This window comes from Arvicanthis niloticus, chromosome 2 (assembly GCF_011762505.2).
Source record: "Arvicanthis niloticus isolate mArvNil1 chromosome 2, mArvNil1.pat.X, whole genome shotgun sequence".
In the NCBI taxonomy this organism is placed as follows: Eukaryota; Metazoa; Chordata; class Mammalia; order Rodentia; family Muridae; genus Arvicanthis; species Arvicanthis niloticus.
Window position 1 is genome coordinate 55,456,454 of NC_047659.1, and position 7,441 is coordinate 55,463,894.

A 7,441-nucleotide genomic window follows, 5' to 3' on the forward strand; every position below is an offset into this window, starting at 1 on the left:
TGAGCAGCTAATACAAACCAGAGAATGCTAGAGACTACCTGAGAGAAAATGCTAGAAAATTCCCCAGGAGTGGTAAAAAGGCAAGGAAGAATGGCAGGGGCCTTGGATTCCTACCTCCAGACTCCAGAACTCTGCATAAGTTTCAGTCCCTTCAAGCCATTGAGAGTGTTACGTGGTTCAGCAGCCCTAGGAAAACAACCCACCTTGCATCTTTTGAAGAATATAATCCTTACCAGGCCAGCTGTGGTGGAGTCTAGTACACTTCAAATGCTTAGTCATCTCCAAATGAAAACTTGATGTAAAGTATTTTACAAATGACAGAAGATTTTAATAAGCTTTATTCTATTTAAAAAATATGATTCACCTCTTAAAGATTATTGAGTTCTAGATTCAATGTTTTTGTCAGTTACCTCTTTGTTTGGAGCTCCCATAGTGAATTACCGCAAGCTACTTTAGTTTCTCACAACCCTAGAGGTCAGAAATCTATCATCAAGGTTGGGTTTTCTTCTGAAATCTCTCTCTTTCTCTTTAGCTTGTAGGCCACTTCTTCTTGTGTTCTCACAGTATCTTCTCCATCTTGTTGTCTTCTTCTAAATTTCCCCTTTTTTGTAATGACACTGTGATGTTAAACAACAGCTTAGTGAACCCATTTTAACCTAATTACCTCCTTGAAAAGCTAACTTCCAAACACAGGCACATTCTGAAGAACTGAGGAGAAAGGATTCCACATTTTAATCACAAAGATGTCACCATGTCTTACATGTCAGTTAGCTTGAAACTTCAAATGATATAGCACCAATATCACCAGAGGGGTGCATACTGGCAGTAGAACATGCAAGAAGCAAACAACAGAGATCACTTGTAAGAGCAGAAAGTAAGCCAGACTGTGTGGCAAATGCCTTTAATACCAGAATTCAGGAAGCAAAGGCAGGTGGATCTTTGTGTGTTTGAGGAAAGCCTGGTTTACAGAGTGAGTCCTAGAAAAGCCAGGACTACATAAAGAACCCCTATTTTGAAAGCAGAAAGAGAGACAGAGAGAGAGAGACAGAGAGAGAAAGAGAGAGAGAGAGAGAGAGAGAGAGAGAGAGAGAGAGAGAGAGAGACTAGATAGGGCCATATCAATTTTCTGGAAAATAATCCACTCCCCTAAGACCTAGCTCACTCTTTGGTACTCTCATTGATTCCTTCTCAAAGGTCTGACTCAGCCACAACCCAGTAAGATCAACTACCTCTTAACAGCTCTACCTCCCTTTAATGGCATTATATTATTGGCCAACCCTATAGTGCGTGAAACTTTGAAGAACAAAGACTTTGTTACAGACTTTGAAGTCAATCCATAAGTAGCTTTTTAAAGATTTTTACCATAATCTAGAGCTAAGGCTATGCTCTTTCTTATTCTTTGAAAATGTCATACATGTATACAATATACTTCATTTATATCTATTTCCCTCCTTCTCCAACTTTCTCTAGACCCTTCCCAATAAATGTCTCCTAAATTCATGCTTTTTTTTTTATTTTATAACTTACTGAATCCATCCAGTGATGCTTATATGTACACAGGTATGGAGAACATACCAAGACCATAGCAAAAAAAAAAAAAAAAAAAAAAAAAAAACAACTAACTTTCCTTTCCATAGCTGCCATCAGGATCTCCTTCTTCATCCATGCTTAACCACACACTGAGTTCAAGAGTGCCATGAGTGTGTTATGGCCAGAAGACAGCATTTCACAGAACTCCACCTCCCATCCTCCATCTCTTACACTGTTTTCATCACCTTCTTCCAAGATGTTCACTGAGATGTAGGGGAAGGAGGAGGTTGATAAAGAGATCAGTTTTGAAATTCTATATTAACCACCATCAACTCTGAAAAGAAAATTTGACCAAGATCGAGAATAGCACAGATCTATGCATATAATATAAATACTTAAAGGCAATTTGAATGGCCATTTAGCAAAACAACAGTATGTTTCCCCCCAGAGCCTCTGACTTCCCCACCCATGTACCCATACATAGTACCAGGTGCGAATTTCCCCCAGTGAAGCAGGTCTCAAATATGTTGAGAAAGTAGTAGATAACTGCCATAATAATTATGCCAGTGGCTACATCCTACCTGGTAAGTTGGTATTGTAGCATGCAGGGCCCAGCACTAGGTAAGACAACTGATGTTTATTCTCCCCCAACCCCTAGCATATACTTCTGTGTAAGCAAGTCTAAAGGGAGAAATTTTCTGGCCAATTCCAGACTGATTTCTCTTTGTCCTGTAAGCAAATTGTGTTAGTGTCTTCAACAATAATGTCTTACCATTCATCAGTATGCAGAACAATCAAAACCAATGGCAATGACCTGTGTATTCTTGGAGCTCTCTGGGACAACCCTCATCAGTAATTAATAGGGAGATATCCCATGCCTGGCACTGGATTGTTCATTTAATAACTATGGGAAGACTATATTCTTAAACAAGACAATGTCAATGTAGTCAATTCTACAGTAAGTCAAGTTAATGTATATGTGTAATAAGGTATATACTAAAAGCATTGCCAAAAGTACAGTGCATTTCCTTTCTAATAGCCTTTGTAAACATTCTTTGATACCTGCTCAACAGAACCCTTCAACTTCGGTAACTTCATTCTTCATCTTTCCTGGAATAATTAAATATTCACTGAATTTATTCCAAGAATATTTAAGATTGCCTTTTTCTTACTGTTCCATATAAATTATATGTCTTGCAAAAATGATCTTCTAGTTGTAAAATTTACTTGCATCTCTTCTAGATCTTGTCAATCTTTCTCTGCTGGTGAAAGTTCGATAGCCACAGGAAGGAGCCAGCCTTCTTACATACCCTTGATCCCACATACCCAATGGGATCAAGGGTATATAAGAAGACACATAAATGAAATGACAGGGAAAGCCTCATGTATAAAAAAAGCAGCCCAGGGGACTTGATACATCAGTTACCATAGTTATGCTTCAAGTGTTTTGCACTTACTTCTATATCATTATAATCTCATATTTGCTTAAATTTTCAAAGTCTCTGGCTGTAGTGTATGTAATGAAGAAGCATTAAAGAGAGGTTGCTTTGCTGGGCGGTGGTGGCTCACGCCTTTAATCCCAGCACTTGGGAGGCAGAGGCAGGCGGATTTCTGAGTTCGAGGCCAGCCTGGTCTACAAAGTGAGTTCCAGGACAGCCAGGACTACACAGAGAAACCCTGTCTCGAAAAACAAAAACAAAAAACAAAAGAGAGAGAGAGAGAGAGAGAGAGAGAGAGAGAGAGAGAGAGAGAGAGAGAGAGATTGCTTTACATGCTTTAGCCAAATTCTAATAACTCTAGGGAAACATGGTAGTGGGAATAGTTACAAGGAATGAACCTCAAGACAGAAAGACAAAGAAGCAGCTGCTTGCCTTGGCCCCTCTTCCTTGTAGCCCCCCCCAGGAGCAAATTCCTGAGAGGATCTGGAAATTTTTTTTTCGGAGTGAAGCTGTTCCTCTTTTAATAGATAATGCTGTATGATTCAGCAATGACACATTTGATAAGAATTGAAGAAAAACAGCGAAATCTCTATAGCATCCAAAATTCAATTATTGAGGAAATTACAAGAAAAATGCATGCGAACTGACCACTTGGAATTCTTACAGAGGCTGTAGATATCTGGTTGAATGTTTGTTTCAAACATCAGGGTTTTCTTTCTTCATCCTCAGATGGTAGAACAATGTCTTGCTCAAGCAACATTCCACGAGATGCAATCACCCTGAGTACCTTGCTCTGGGTTATATATAATACTGCCCATATGTCATGAAAATCCAACGTTATTTACTCTTCATTCAGGTAAAGCCAGTTGGCAGACAAGGGACTTGGGATTCTCTTCACCCCATCTCCTGAAAAATTCTGTAGCCCTTTCTTTGGGGGAAGTTGAGTGCAGTCTTTCTGTTCCAAATAGGAATTGAAATACGATGGTCTTAAAGCCTTTGATATTATATGATGTGACAGTGACAGTCACATGTTCCTGATGCTCAAACAATTGCAATTTATAATGATTCAACTTAGAATTTCCCCCATCTATTGTCTGAAAGCATAATACTAACTGTTGTCCTTTTTACTTTTAGTTGAGTATTTAACAAATTATATAACATACTCAGCACTTCTTATAAATAAGAACTTAACCCAAGATAATGATCTTGCCCAACTGTAGGCTGAACATTCTAGGCACATTTCACGTAAAAAAGATTCGCTTTTATTGTTGTTGCTGTTACTTTTTGAGACAGAATCCAGTGTAGTTCAGTTTGGCTTGCTGTGTAGCTGAGGGTAACCTTGAACTTCTGATTGATCCCCATGTTTGCATTTGTAAGTGCTAGGATTACAGGCATGAGTCTCCATTCCCTGTTGATGGAGTACTGTGACTTGAACTCAGGGCCTCATACATGCTAGACAGGTTTTCTATACATGAGCTACATGTCTAGCCACAAATGCAGTTCTAATGTATGATATTTTCAACTTACCATGGGTTTATTGGGCTATGACCCCAATCAGAAGTGTAGGCATATCTACAGTTTTCCCAACTAGTGGCAGGTCTTTGTCTTCCTTTTATAACATTTCATATCACAAAATTAAACTTTCCTATTACACAGAGCACAGAACACCTGTACAAAGTGAAGTACATTGTTGGAATTAATTTTATGCATAGAAAGAAAGTGCTGAGATGCAAAGTAGAATGTGAAGTTAATGAGAAAATCGGGTCAAGATTCTCATTAAGCGATTGTAGAATCTTATTAAATTCTTCAACCTCCGTCTGTCTGATTAGAAACAGAGGAATCACGTGCTGCAGCTTGGAAAGCTGCCCAATGCGGCTCCTATTGTCGCTGGAAGAGCATCCCTAGATACCTTTAAAAGAATGTCAAGGGCTACAGAGAAGAGCACAGGGGTGCTGGAGGCAAAAATCACTTCAGGTGGAATCCCTACCCCAGCACCAATTTCCCCTGTGACTTTGGACAATTTGCTCAACTCAGAGGTTCAAGTTCCTCCCATTTACTGTGGAAGACAGCCCTACCCACCTGTCGGCCTGTTGTGAGTCCTGGAAGAGGTATTGTGTAGCAAGCAGTAAGGGGTAATGTGTATCATGGCAGCTTTTCCTCTTCTCCAGCAGTTCTATAGAAATTCACTCCGCTCACTGCTCACCACCTGAACGGACCACTGGAGAGGATGGATGAAGACAGAATCACCGACTTCGACAGAGCAAGCTCTGCCCTGGCCATCTGCTACCTAGGGTGATGCGAGTCTCTTGCCAGCCTCCTGTTGGCACTTGTGGTTAAGCCTCACCTGACAACAGAGAGCCTGGCTGAGGTGCCTGCATAGCCGTCCTGGATAATTAATCACCTTTCCTCTCTTCCCCAGGAGAGCCAGTGCCTCATCTGTCTGAGCATAGGAGGACAATCAAGCTCCATCATTAACTACATAAACAGATGTGGCCTATGGCCAAAGGTAGTAAGGGGAGAATTATGGTTCTGACCCAGTTCTTAAAAAAATAAAATGTAAAAATAAAAACAGAATCAAGTAAAAACATGGCAAAGAAAAACAATCTTATACTTCCTGCTTTGAAAAGCTGTATGAAATAGATTCTAATTTTTAAACACCCACCCCCAGAAGAGCATCATGATATTTAAACCTCATGCAAGAAAGAGAAACAAAGAGCAAATGACAGAAATTACTGTTCGGTTCTAGCTCTCGTATAAATCCCACCTACTCTGGAATATTTGGAACAACTCCTCCCTTGTTCAAAACTGCTGCCTTCCGGGAAATCTCGTCATGCTGGGAATTGTGATATAAACTAGATTCATTATACAAACATGAACCACATAACATCTCTTCAATTATTAATGGTGTATTATTTTATGAAATGTATTTTACTGATCTCTTTTCTGTTCCATTAAATATTATTTTCTGATGTATCCTCTCTTCCAGATTGTCTATAAAATGTGTTTACAGAACTGCAGAAATTGGTTGTCTTCATCAATCAAATTGTGAGCTTAGCTTATAAATCATTTAAATATGTGCCTTTTTGTTTCCCTATTCAGAAAATGATGTGGAACTCTCATTTAATGAAAGCATCTGTCTCTTCTTAAAACATCTTCAATCTAATTATTTTAACCTTACGGCTTCAGATGTCCACCCACATGGCTTTGCTTTTTCTCTTGGCAAAGTGAATAATAGCACAGGGTTGACAAGGAGGACAACATCTGTGTAGACCCTTCAGAGGAGCAAAATATTTCTCGTCTTTGTGTACATTTCTTGAAGGCAGATGTAATTTTTTTCTTTGTTTCCATAGATACAGTAAGTATGATTATTAATCAGAATGATAGGTCATGAATTGCAAAACCAGTTAATACATCAAACATTTTCTTGTTTACAGGTGGGTCCCATCTTTGTTGAACTGAGCATGATTTTAATGACAATTTAAGTTCAGATGCATTTCAGATGTGGGAGGGAAAACATGATTACACAAATAAACTGTGATTAAAGACGTGCTAGAGATGGCTGGAATACAGTGTCCCTGTTTCTGAGAGTAAAGACCAAGAAGGCTGAATTTTTATTATAATCACTTTACTTCTATGTCTTCCACAGACTCCTTCCACAAATTTGATGGTAGTTGTTTCAGTTTTCTTGCCCCATAGACAACCTATCATGTTTGGATAAAATTTTTTTTTTTTTTAAAAAAAAAAAAAAAAAACAAAAACAAAAAAAAACCAACAACTTCAGATTGATGAGGGAGTGGGAAGAAAAAAAAAAACCTTCAAAACTAATGATGAATATGTCACCAACAACAGGAAGGAGTAAAGAGGGCAGAGGGCAGTTACTAGGTGAGGAGGGGTACACAAATCCGCCAAACAGCTCCGCAAGCTGGAGCTTTGAGCTAGTCTCCTACCACTGCCATCGTCACCGCCCGCAAAGACTGGCCTCCCTCTCTCCGTGACTGTGCTCATGAATCATATTCCTTGCTGCAAGCCTTAAGCTGCTTCCAAACCCACAGTCACTTGCTTCCATTGTCCTCTTCCTCCTGTTACTTTCCTCTGGTAGCACCTTTGTATTAACTGTTGTATTAACCGTGACATTGTTTAATCCCTAATTTTCATACTATTCACATGTTAGAGCAGACAATTTTTTGTAATAGAATATGACCTCCACATTGCAGAGTGTCTCTATCCTACAATGGGCCCAGCCCACTAGGTGCTGGTTTCTCTATCTACTTACAGATACTGTTAATAAAATGTGACTCTAGACACTGCCAAATATCTCCGGTAGGCAAGATTAATCACCAAGAGTTGAAAGTCACTGGTCTGTACTGCCATTTACATATTAATTTTAAATCATTCAGTAAATGTTTATTTATGCATCAAGCCTTGGGCCACAGTAGCAAAGAAAGACAAGGGTTGCCCTCTCCTGTTCTATC

The 7,441-nt window shown here is 39.2% G+C and overlaps 1 long non-coding RNA gene across 2 annotated transcripts; it reads right to left on the minus strand.

The window, feature by feature from the left end:
- Positions 1-304: 304 nt before the first annotated feature.
- Positions 305-5,667, minus strand: LOC143441354 (uncharacterized). 2 transcript variants are annotated; one of them, XR_013108669.1, is made up of 3 exons: positions 5,049-5,659; positions 4,497-4,637; positions 305-3,924 (listed from the first exon to the last, which is right to left on the minus strand). It is a non-coding gene; the product is annotated as an uncharacterized LOC143441354 (long non-coding RNA). The 2 variants fall into 2 exon arrangements; XR_013108668.1 differs by having other exon boundaries at positions 305-4,637; positions 5,049-5,667.
- Positions 5,668-7,441: the final 1,774 nt, after the last annotated feature.